Below are 12796 nucleotides of genomic sequence, written 5' to 3'. Positions count from 1 at the left end.
CTCCCGCATTATCAGCGATCCCCGCCAGAGTGGACTTTTGTTACAATCGGTGGACCTGCATTGACACATGATTACTCAACATCCATAGCCTACGTCAGGGTTCACTCTCTGTGTCGTACATTCTATGGGTTGGGACAAATGTATTATAACACTTATCTATCATTATAGTGTCATACAGAATAGTTTAATCTCCCTAAACATCATCTTTGCTCCACCTGCTCATCCCTTCCCCATTATTTTGTTTTTATGCGCAAAGCAATGAGAACAGCGGTCACCTTGAGTGCCTGTTGGGAAGTGGTAACTTGGCATGCTATTGAGTTTTATATGAATTATTCTTCCCCCTTTTCTCTAAAAAACAGTGCTTTCCAATAGAGACAGGATTCAAGCCTCAGACATCATTTTAAATGTTCGAGTAACCACATTCCAGAAAGCAGAGCAGGTGAGACTAATTTTAATAATATGCTTGACATGACCCATTATATCCAGAATATTGCATGATAGCATGTCATCGACATAAAGGAGGTGCAAATGACCTTCACTTTCTTTCATACGAAGTCTTTGGAAACTGGTGTGTATTTTGCACTCACAGGTTTTTACATCTCAGAATGAGATACAGTCCACGTGCTCAATTCCACATATGGCTGGTGGCTCCCGTGCTGGACATCACAGGTCTAGGTAGCGAATAGGGGAAATTTTAGGGGGAAAATAAGACCTCTGGAGGCATATCGATAGAGTTTAGCATTTGGACACCTTGTGGGTTGTTTAGAGCTACAGAAGTATTTGCTTATTAAAATGTGGATTGAGAATCAGAGCATCTTAGAAAGTCAGTTCCAGAAGGGTCCCTGTGATTGTCTAGTTCAGGGGGCGACATGGCCCATGTGGCAAATTCAGCTCATCATTTTAAAAAAATTACTACTTTTTAATAGTTAGTTGATTTTTAGAGAGAGAGGAAGGGAGAGGGAGAAAGAGATAGAAACATCTATATGAGAGCACAACATCGATCAGCCACCTCCTGCACAACCCCTACCGGGACTGAGCCTGAAACCCAGGCATGTTGCCCTGACCAGGAATCGAACCAGCAACCTCCTGGTGTACTGGACAACGTCCAACCAACTGAGCCATACTGGCCAGGGCTCATCATTTGTTTTTATATGGCCCCTGGACTGAGCTGGATTTTACATTTTTTAATGGTTTTAAAAAATCAAAAGAAAAATTATATGAATTGTGGCACATGAAAATTATATAGAGTTCTTTCAGCAATAAAGTTTCATTGGCACAAAGCCAGGTTCATCTGTTCACATGTTGCCTGTGGTGGCTTTCATGCTACCACATATGATACCATGTGGTTCTAAAAGCCGAAAATTAATTCTCTGGCTCCTTTGAGAAAAAGTCTGTTGATCCCTCTGGCCCAGCATATGTGATTTACAGATGAGAAACTCACTGGTTTCAGGGGGACATGACAGTGCTGGGACTTGAACTTGGCGTCTCATAGCTTTTTTCTTTTTTAATAGATTTTTATGGTTAGGGCTATCTTTTTTTTTTTTTTAATATATCTTTATTGATTTCAGAGAGAGGAAGGGAGAGGGAGAGTGAGAGAGAAACATCAATGATGAGAGAGTCACTGATCGGCTGCCTCCTGCATGCCCTCTACTGGCGATTGAGCCCGTAACTCAGGCATGTTCCCTGACCAGGAATTGAGCTGCGATCTCCTGGATCATAGGTTGATACTCAACCGCTGAGCCATGCCAGCGGGGTGGTCTCATAGCTTTTATCGTTTTGTTTAAGCACTAGTATTGGGAAAGCAAATAACACAACTTCAGAGACGTTGCCTCTAATGCTAATGTAGGAGCTTGTATTCCCATAGCAGCCTGGTTGAACAGGGTTTAATGATTTGGGAACAAATATATAGAGTGATTATATTTCCCACAGCACTGTGCCAGTCTTAGTAAGAATGACAATATATTTTCTTTAGTTTCACAAGACGTAATAGTCCATCTTAGAAATAAGAGCTCTGATGTTGTCCCATACACTGAAAGGTTGCGGGTTTGATTTCCAATTAGGGCACATACCCAGGTTGCAGGTTTGATCCCCAGTTGGGGTGCATGACAGAGGCAACTGATTGATGTTTCATTCTCACAATGATGTGTGTTTTTTTCTCTCTCTCCCCCTCCCTTCTTCTCTCTCTAAAATCAGTAAAAGCTTGTCCTCCGGTGAGGATTAAAAGAAAAAAGAAATAAGAGCTCTGAGATTTGATGAATTGTGACATCTTAGTTCAAAAATAGACCACATTTTAAAATGTCAGTTATGCCTATTATAATGTTACTTAAAGACATACAAAAGTAAAACTGTGTATAAATGTCTTGTGCTCATAGCTTTTATACCGTAAACTGAAAAAAAATATATATAATATAAATAAAAACAAACGAGTAACTCAGTAAAGCAATGGCATCCAAATGCATATTTAGACAATCTTGATGTCAGGCAATGGGTATTTTTTCTATGGTGTTCCAAGTCATAGTTTGCCAGGTGGGCCATCCATCCCTGGGTGAGGTTTGAAAACTGTCTGGTTATAGTGAAGATGAGCGTTTCCTTTGGCCAGGAGCCCAGGATGGAGCCCAAGATGGTCTTGTTCAATACCCGCTGAGCTTCGAAACACCTTTCTCTTTAGTGAGAACTGACAGGTCATTAGTTCTTCTGAGTTTTAAATATTTGTGGCAGGGACAAGAAATGGAAGATTTTTTTTCAAATTGTTACTTAATGAAATATAGAGTTGCTTTTGACTTGAACTTTCTATGATGGTTGATAGACAGCAGGAGGTGATGGGAGGAAATGGGGCTGGTTGGGGTTTTTTGGATGGGATGGGCATTTTTTATTGTTTAAAAATAGTTTGGCTCCTCTCTCTCACCCTCTGTCTCCCTCCCTCCTCCGTCTGTCTGTCTGTTTCTCTCTCTCCATCTCTCTCTCCATATCTGTCTCTCTCTCCTTCTCTGTCTCTTGCTATCTCTCTCCCTCTCTCCCTCCTCTTCCCCCTTCCCCTCCTTCCCTCCTTCTCTCCCTCTCTGCCTCCCTCCCCCTCTCTTTCTCTTTGTCATTGAAGGGTTCTAGGAGTTTCTCAGGGGTGTGTAAAGAAAACCAAAGTGTGTCTGTGGTGTCCACAACCTCAGAGCTGTGAATGTAGGTTTGGGGTGCAGAAGGTGAGGACCCATGTTCTGGAACCTCAAGTTCCAGTCTTGGCTCTGCCTCTCGTTCCATTGTGGGCAGTGTCCCCTTTCCTCCCTTTCCCTCTCCCTAGGATCAGATTACATCTGTACCCATCATTCAGCTCCATGTAATGCAGCACAGCACCCCACCTCAGTGTCTCTAAGAAAGGTGGTAGACTGAGTTCCCAGACATGTTTTTATTTTATTTAATTTTATTAATTAGCTTTTTACTTTTGGACTAATTTGAGATGTACAGAGAGGTTGCAGAGGCAGTACAGCGTTCCCATGTACCCTCCCCAGCTTCCCCAATGTTAGCATTTTATAGTCCCTCTGGGGCATCTTTGCCACACTAATATATTAACATGGGTGCATTACTATCAACTAAAGTCTTTATTCAGATTTTACTAACTTTCCCTAATGCCCCTTTGCTGTCCCAGAACCCCATCCTGGATCCCCTATGACATTAGTCCCTCTGGGCTGTGACACCCTCCGACATTCCTTACCTTTCATGCCTGGACAATTATAAGGACAGGTCACGAGTTTTGCAGAATGTCCCTTGATCTGGATTTGTTTGGTGCTTTCTCATGATTGGACCCCAGTCATAGGTTTAGGGGAACACATAGGTGAGGTGCACTTCTTGTCATATCCTATCAGGGGTCCTGATACCCAAACATCATCACCCTCAGGATGAGCTGGACCTCCTGGCCCAGGTGGTGTTTGGGGAGTTGGAAACTCATCATTTTATATATGTGGCTGCAGACACTGAAGGGTGTTGGGAGAAACATCTAATTTGAGATGCATGGGTCTCACTTGTCCCAAATGTGCTCAGGTGTGTGTGGGCTTGCATTCGTCCCACCTCTGGTGACTGAAATAAACTGGACCTGAGTGTTTTAGCTCAAGTTTGCATAGGTACCATGTGTTAACAAAGGGGAGCTTTATATCTAGGAATAAATACAGTTGCGACTCAGGTGGCCCAAGGCTTGTAAACCACGTGACAGCAGTGATACTCGTGCCCTCCCTCCTGGTCTGCCCCCCTCCCACAGTGACAGCCCTGGATCTCTGGTGAAAGCAGAGGGTTGCTGGAAAGCAGGCTGTATTGTGGGCAGGTGTTTGGTGTGTCCTTTAAAAGTGAAACTGTACAGCCACGGGTCATCTCCCCGGAGAGAAGGCAGTATTTCTCTGAGCCGCTTGGGACTGAATGGGACCCTTTGTTGCATGAGGCTTGTTTCTCAGTGACCTCTTTTTACTCAGCAAACAACAGTAGGATGTTGCTGAGTGCTGGGTGTATGCGACTGTCTTCTGCCTTGTTGCCCACTCCCCAGGGGAGGGGACCTATTGGTCCTGGTAGCCACTGTATCACACGCCAGACATCCCATTTGCTTCTCACCAGCCCCCCAACTCTGTGCTCAGGGCAGCATGAACTCCCTACTCACCTCCCTGCGTCCACTTTTTCTCTACTTTGTTCTGTTTTGTGGTAAATTACACAAAATATAAAATTCACCATCGTAACCATTTCCCCCCCAAAATATGTTTTTATTGATTTCAGAGAGAGAGGGAGAGGAAGAGAGAAACATCGACCGGCTGCCTCCCACATACCCCCTACTGGGGATCGAGCCCGCAACCTGGGCATGTGCCCGTGTCCTGACCAGGAATCGAACCTGTGACTTCTTGGTGCATGCGATGACTCCCAACCACTGAGCCACACCGGCCAGGCACCATTGTAACCATTTTTAAGTGCGCAACTCAGTGACATTAAGCACATTCACACTGTCATACAGCCATCACCACCATCCATCTCTAGAACTTTCTCATCTTCCCGAACTGAAACTGTCCCCATTAAGCGCTCACTTACCATCCCCAGCTCCGCGCCCCCCCCCCCCATTCACCATCTACTTTCTGTCTCTATGAATCTGACTCCTCTGGAGATCTCATATGAGTTTGGAATCACATAGACTTTGTCCTTTCACTTGGGTAGGTTCCTAAGAGTGGAATTGCTGGGTCATTTCACCAACTCCTGTTTAACACATTAAGAACCCGCCATGCCAGCTAGGCCCGAGGAGCTCAGTTGGTTGAGCGTAGCACTGAAGGGTTGCGATCGGGCACATACGGAAGCCAACCAATTGATGTCTCTCACTCTGTTCCTCTAAGCATGCCCTTGGATGAGAATTAAAAAAAAAGAAGAGCCTGGTCGGGTGTGGCTCAGCGGTTGAGCATTGACCTAGGATCCAGGCGATTGGGGTTCGATTCCCGCTCAGGGCACATGCCCGGGTTGCAGGCTCAATCCCCAGTCGGGAGCGTGCAGAAGGCAGCCAATCAATGACTCATCATTGATGTTTCTGTCTCTCTCCCTCTCCTTTCCTCTCTCTGAGGTCAATGAAGATATATTTTTTTTTTAAAAAAATAATGAAGTTGGAAAAAAAAAAGAAGAAGAACCCACCAGGCTGTTTTTCCCACCAGCAGTTCGTCAGCAGTTATGATGTGCATCTCTGAGTCCAGCGTCCTGCAGGTTTCTCACTGCAGCTTTGATCTGCATGTCCCATGGTGGTTTCTAAGCAGGGTCAGCTGGTTGAAGGAAAGAAACATAAAAGGACAGCTTGTTGGGAGGGAGATGATATGATTTTAGGAGACCCTCTCCAGGGAGGTTTGCAAAGGGATTGCCATCACTTCTGTTTAGTTGATTGGAAGAGGGGGAAAAGGGGAAAGAGGGAGCACCAGGAGCGAGGACGGAGCCTCAGTCTTCCCCTCTCAAAAATGGGCATGGTAATGCTAACCTAAATGAGTTACCTGAAGAATCAAATGACATAAGTCAGAGACAGACAGCTTTACGGAGTCTTTTGCCCTCAGTACATGGAAGCTGAGCTGAAAATGAAATTCCTACTCACATTCTTTATATGCCTCTCAGTGGGCATTATTCTAGGAGGTTCTATCTATGTTTATCCCTATCATTTATTTTTAAATGTATAGACTGTTTGTGTGGGTTGCTTCTGTGCCTAGTAGGAGATATATATATATATATGTATATATATATATATATTTTTTTTTTAAATATATCTTTATTGACTTCAGAGAGAGGAAAGGAGATGGAGAGAGAGATAGAAACATCAATGATGAGAGTCATTGATTGGCTGCAGTCAGCAACCTGGGCATGTGCCCTGACCGGGAATCAAACCCTGATCGCCTGGATCCTAGGTCGACGCTCAACCGCTGAGCCACGCCCGTCAGGGCAGGACATTTTTTTAACACGATGGAAATATCACTCACATACCATATAATTTACCCATTTAAAATGTACCATTCTTTGGTTTCTGGTATATTTACAGATATGTGCAACCATTGCCACAGGCAATTTTTGGATGTTTTCATCACCCTAAAAAGACATCCTGTTCCCATCAGCAGTCACTTCCCATTCCCTTCCTCACCCCCCAACAACCACTGACCCACTTCTTGTGCCTGTGGATTTGCCTATCCTGGACATTTCACATAAATGGGATCGTGCACTGTGTGGCCTTTTGTGTCTGGCTTCTGTCACAGAGCATCGTGCTTTCAAGGTTCCTCCACGTTCATGTTTTATAGCAGAATAATATTCCATTGTATAAATATATCACATTGTCTTTATCCATCATCCATTGATGGGCATGGGTTGTTTCCACCTTTTGGCTTTTGTGAATCCTGCTGCTGTGGACATGCGTGTATAGTTTTTATGTGGATGTTTTCAGTTCTGGATGGGCATTGCCGGCCCATCATCTATTTTTAAACCTATAGACTGTTTGTGCTTCTGTGCCTGCTGGGATTTTTGTACATTTGCTGCTTTCACAGCTCCGCCCTGGGGGCTGTGGAAGGAATCGAGTTCCTCTGGCCGAGTCCATTCATCCGCTCCCCACATCCATCCTCATTTCTTTCTCAGAGCCTCCGAGCAGCAGTGTCCCTGCATAGCTGTGCCTCCCAGCAGCTTTCTCTGGGCACAGCTGACTTTTCTCCCTCCTGCCCTGGAGTCTCATTTCTATCCCCCTCACCTAGAATGCTCTCTGCTCTGACAAATTCCACTTGCTTGCTCTCAGCCTGGCCATGTTTCCATCTTTCCCTACCCTCCACCTACCGTCATGACTAGTGTTTTTCAATTGCTGAAGCCCCGAACCTGCTGGACCCCAGCCCTCACTGCTCTGCAGTTGCCAGGGGACCTTGCGCAGTTTTCTTGCACCTGAGCTTCAGGTTTTGGTTGGTGGGTTTGTTTTTTCTGTAAAAGAGGCTCCTGACTCAAGGGCAGTGAGAAGACCACACAGAATGTGTGTAGTAGCTAGCAGGGATCAATGTTCCTTTCTCCTTGTGGGCAAACTTGGATAGAGGTCACCACCCAGGATCATCCAAGGGTTGAGATGATGTACGAGGCAGTGACCTGGTGGGGGGTGGACAGGTTATCACTGTGATTGCTGTAATAATCAGTTTAATATTAATGCTATTAATTCTATATTATAGCTAATATTAGTATTATAATATACATATTAATATCAATATTGTTCCCCCATTGCCTCTCACTGCACATTCACCCCCCTCATGTGTCTTATTTCGACTGAATTAGTATCTGCTGCATCCACCCCTCCCCCTTCCACTCAGGGCCAAAGGGACCAGACCCCAGCCAGCCATTTTCTAAAAGCTGCTGACCCTGCCACTAACATCTGTAAAGAGACTGTAGGTGGCTGCAGAATTAGAAATTTTATGGCGTTATGGTGATGGATTTGTCCTTTGAGGCAAGGGAACATTCATACTCATGTTTGTGGAAGGATGGAAGCACACAGGCCCACACTGGGTTCTGCAGAGGATGGCGTCTGGTTACCCACTGTCTGGGATCAGGCTGGCCAGGCTGGGAGAATCATCTGTATGACGGACCTTGTACCCTTTTCCCTTCGGTGGGGATACTTCTGTGACTTTAATGCAGGGGCTTTGGAGGGCTCAGGGCTGACCTCCTGTTAGGAGTGCAGCACCCTAAACCCGGCTGTGAGGCTCTGTCTATACCCCACGTCTCGGAAAAATTAAAAAGGACCCAGCTATTCTTTGAGTACCCGCTATGTGCTAGACACCTTTGTAGCCACCAAGGTTGTTGATCTAGCCCTTAAACCAGGACTGCTCCACCGCAGAAAATGACCCGGCCCCAAGTGCTCAGTGTCGAGGGGAAGATTCCCTGTCTTAAACCTTTGAGGTAGGTGTCCTTGTCCTTGTTTTCAGTCAGAAAGCTGAGCAGTTGTAAAACCTGCCCTGGATTATACAGTGAGTACATGGTGACTCCAGATTTCTAATAGAAAACCAACCCACTCCAGCATTTTTTCCAGCTCCCTCTGGGGCCTCCCTCCATCTGTGTCCCCACCTAAAGTGGGGAAATAATAAGACTTAGCTCAAAGTGGGGAAATAATTGGACTTAGCTCAAAGTTATGGCAGTGACGAAATGAGGTGAGTGCTTGTGCTGTGCGTGCAATTATCTGCTCCACTGGTTTTCGTCAGTGTTGTTATCTCCAAGGTGCAGTCCCTACCACACACATTTCTGACCTTCCATGCCATACTCTCCTGCTGACTCATTTCCCATAAGACAGGGTCTCTCCCTTGGCACTGTGGACACTGGGGCTGGGTCATTATATGTGGGTCTGTCCTGAGCACTGTGAGGTGTTGAGCAGCATCTGTGGCCTCCACTCACTTCATGCCAGGAGCACCCCCAGTTGTGACAACCTCAAATGTCCTCAGATATCGCCCAGTGTCCCCTGAGGGGCAGAATCTACCCCCCAGTTGTATGCAAAGGGATCAAAACCAAAGAAAATGCTTGGAATTTTCAGCTACTCTGTGATGTCCCGTTGACACATTAGAGTGAAACTCAAGCACCACACTGAGCTCAGACTGCTGCAACGTTTTGTCTCCAGATGATGTTCCCCAGTCATCTCTAGAAAAATTCTCGGTAGCACATATGGAAATGTAATTAGCAGCCGTTTTTCCTCTGCGGTGATGACACAGATTTGGGTCTGTAATAAAGACGAATGAGTCCCTTTAGACCTCAGGGCCAGACTGTGCAGAGTCCCCCCAGGAGAATGACCTGCTGAAAATCAGGGCCAGGTTGTTCTCCATGGGGGAATGTCCTGGTTACTGTTGGGTGTCGAGCAGCATCCCTGGCCCTCACCCACTCAATATCAAGAGTGTCTCCAGTCGTGACAACCATATAGGTCCCCAGACATCGCCCAGTGTCCCCTCGGGGCAATTGTCCCTCTTCCCCTCGTTGAGAATCCTCATGCAAGGAATGTAAGTTTTCTTGTGTTTTCTTTGTACCCTGTAGGACCCTGGGGAAATGTTTTTCCAGCAGTTCTTTGCATGTATCAATTTAGGTCCTGGCTGTCCTTCAGCTCCGTCCTCGGGAGAGGGGCTGTGCAGGTTGATAGTTCCAGTCCCTAACCAGCTGGGTTTGGTAAATAATGTTCCCAGTTTCTTTACCTCTGAGTGACCTAGCTGGCATTTCCTGGTTTTTGTCGTCACAGGTTTTCAGTGAAGAACACTGAACTTGGCCACGGCACTCTCCCTTCCACATGGCCTCTAAGCCTCAATTCTCATAGAAGCCGAACTCCTGTTTTCTGTGATGGTTCGGGGATTTAATTAGATCCCTCTGGTGGAGAGCCCATTATGCGTCTTGCCTCCAAGAACGTGATCTGTTTTGGTTCATTTATGAACATGTCTAACTGTTAGGGGAGTTGCTATAGCTGGTGGTATGTTTGAGGAATATAAAGCAGTTTGCAGTCCCATAGCATTTTCCATGTGTTAAAATATTACCAATCCCAAGTGTGCAAAAACGTAGTTTGTTATCTATTCTAGTCTCAGCCACAGGGAGAGGCGTTAGAACAGTTCTGATTTAAGGAAAGTAGTATGATATATGTATATATAATGTATAGCATTGTTTTCTGAATCAGCTTTTCCTTTGGGGGATACACAACAACACAGCGTTGAGACCCAGTAATGTAGAAAAACTGCCTGGTGTACTATATATGCCACTGAGTGTGAAACTCTTGAGTTATGAATGTCCACAAAAAATAGCTCTATTTTCTTCACCACCCCCAGACTTCACATTGAAGCAGTCGTTTCCTCCTTTTTCATTCACCTTGGGAGACCTTGTACTTCTAATAGTGTTTCCACTGTGATGGTCTTCAAGGTGGGCTGCTCTGCTTTTGTGTATTTCAGATGTACAAATTTGTATGTTTTGAATGCATTTCAGATTTTTATCATTTGAGAGTAGATTTGAATTTGGGAAACAGCCTGCATTAGTCTGCTAATGCTGCATAACAAATCACCATCAGGGTGGGTGCAGGAGGCAACAAATTGATGTGTTTCCCATCTCTTTCTCTCTCTCCCTCTCTCTCTCCCCCCTCCCCTTCCACTCTCTCTAAAAGCAATGGAAAATTCTCTCCTTGGGTGAGAATGAAAAAAAAAAAATCAGGAGATTGTCCAGCAAAAACTCTCAGGATAATTGGAATTGCTGATGACATCAGGCCACATCCTGTGTGGTGAGAGCTGGCACTGGATTCAGGTGTGGTCTTCCAATGAGCCAGGCGTAGTCTCTCCAGGACCCCACACTGCTGTCACCTGCCTGCCCTGGGGCCCACCTCAAACTCATCATCCTGGAACAGGCACCAGAGCTCAGCAACCCTCTTCTCGGCCCTCAGGGGGGAATGTTCCCATGCAGAGCTCATTCTGAGCTGTAAATCAGAAAAGCATGTTGGAATGCAGGTGCGCACAAGTCACCTGGGAGCATTTTATAGTTAGTGTGAAGGGCATGTGAGGCCCAGAGCCACTGGCATCCAGGGTTGCTGGGTGGGGGCTGGGAGCTGCTCGATCCCTCACAATGCCCAGGACAGTCCCACACAGAATGACCCAGTCCCAGTGTCAGCAGTGCCTGGGGTAGAAAGCATGGACTAAGGTTACCTTCTGACTAAAGAATATTCTGTCATTTTAAAAATAGAAATAGAACAAAAATAATCAGAATTGTATGGAACCACAAAAGACCCTGGATAGCTAAAGCAATCCTGAGAAAAAAAGAATTAAACTGGAGGTATCACACTACCTGACTCCAAATCATGATACAGAGCTATGATAATTAAAACAGCATGGCATTGGCAGATAAATAGACATACATACCAATGGAACAGAATTGAGAGCATAGAAATAAAACTACATGTATATGGGCAAATAATATTTTAAAAATATATTATTATTGATTTCAGAGAGAGAGGAAGGGAGAGGGAGAGAGAGAGAGAAACATCAATGGTGAGAGAGAGTCATTGATTGGCTGCCTCCTGCACGCCCCCTGCTGGGGATTGAGCCTGCAACCCAGCATGTGGCCTGACCAGGAATAGAACTGTGATCTCCTAGATCCTAGGTCGATGCTCAACCACTGAGCCATACTGGGGGGGCGGGGCAAATAATTTTTGACAAAGGAACCAAAAACACACAATAGAGAAAAGAAAGCCTCTTCAATAAATGATGCTGGGAGAATTGGAAAGTCACATGCAAATGAATGAAACTAGATTACAGTTTGTCCCTATGTACAAAAGTTAATTCAAAATGGGTCAAACACCTAAATATAATATCTGAAACAATAAATTAATAGAAGAAAACATAGGTACTAAACTTATGGACCTTGGTCTTAGAGAACAGTTTATGAATTTGACCCCAAAGGCAAGGGAAGTAAAGGCAAAAATAAATGAATGGGACTATATCAAACTAAAAAGCTTCTGCACAGCAAAAGAAACCACCAACAAAACAAAAGGCAACCAACCGAATGGGAGATATTTACAAATAGCTCCGACAAGGGGTTAGTATCCAAAATATATAAAGTACTGATATAACTCAACATCAACCAAACAAACAATCCAATTAAAAAATGGACAGAGGACCTGAACAGATACCTCTCCCAAGAAGACATACAGATGGCCAACAGATACATGAAAGGATGTTCAACTTCACTAGCTATAGGGAAATGCAAATCAGAACTACAAAGAGACACCACTTGACACCTGTTAGAATGGCCGTTACCAACAAGACAAGCAATAACAAGTGTTGGAGAGGTTGTGGGGAAAAGGGAACCCTCATTCACTGCTGGTGAGGGTGTAAACTGGTGCAGGCACCAGGAAAAACAGTATGGAGGCTCCTCAAAAAACTGAATAAAGTTACCATATGACACAGCAACCCTTTTCCTGGGTATCTGCACGAAAAACTGGAAAGCATTTATTTGCAAATATATATTCGCCCCTATGTTCATTGTAGCATTATTCACGGTGGCCAAGCCATGGAAACAACCATAGTGTCCTTCAGTAGAGGCTTGGATAAAGAAGATGTGGCACATATATACAACGGAATACTACTCAGCCATAAGAAAGGGTGGAATGCTGCCATTTGCGACAGCACAGATGGACCTTGAGAATATTATGCTAAGCGAAATAAGTCAGAAAGAGCTAAGAACCATATGATTTCTGAAACTCATAGACAACAGTATGGTGGTTACCAGAGGGAAGGGGTTAGGGGTAGTAAAGGGTAAAGGGGGCCAAATATATAGTGATGGAAGATGGTTTGACTTT

The 12796-nt window shown here is 44.9% G+C and overlaps 1 protein-coding gene across 4 annotated transcripts in view; it reads left to right on the top strand.

Annotated features, from left to right (window-relative positions):
* The window catches only part of GNG7 (G protein subunit gamma 7), a 112964-nt gene that overhangs the window by 7543 nt on the left and 92625 nt on the right, over positions 1 to 12796 (top strand). Inside the window, exon 2 of one of the 4 annotated variants that reach the window (XM_081135112.1) lies at positions 360 to 439. The exons of the other annotated variants lie outside the window; for them this stretch is intronic. The gene's annotated coding sequence lies outside the window, so the exon portion shown is untranslated. The remainder of the gene's footprint in view (positions 1 to 359; positions 440 to 12796) is intronic. 4 annotated transcript variants of the gene reach the window in all.

This window comes from Miniopterus schreibersii (assembly GCF_964146895.1).
Source record: "Miniopterus schreibersii genome assembly, chromosome: 4".
Lineage (NCBI taxonomy): Eukaryota > Metazoa > Chordata > Mammalia > Chiroptera > Miniopteridae > Miniopterus > Miniopterus schreibersii.
The sequence above is the reverse complement of the archived record's forward strand: the minus strand, read 5'-3'. Positions and strand labels throughout refer to the sequence as shown.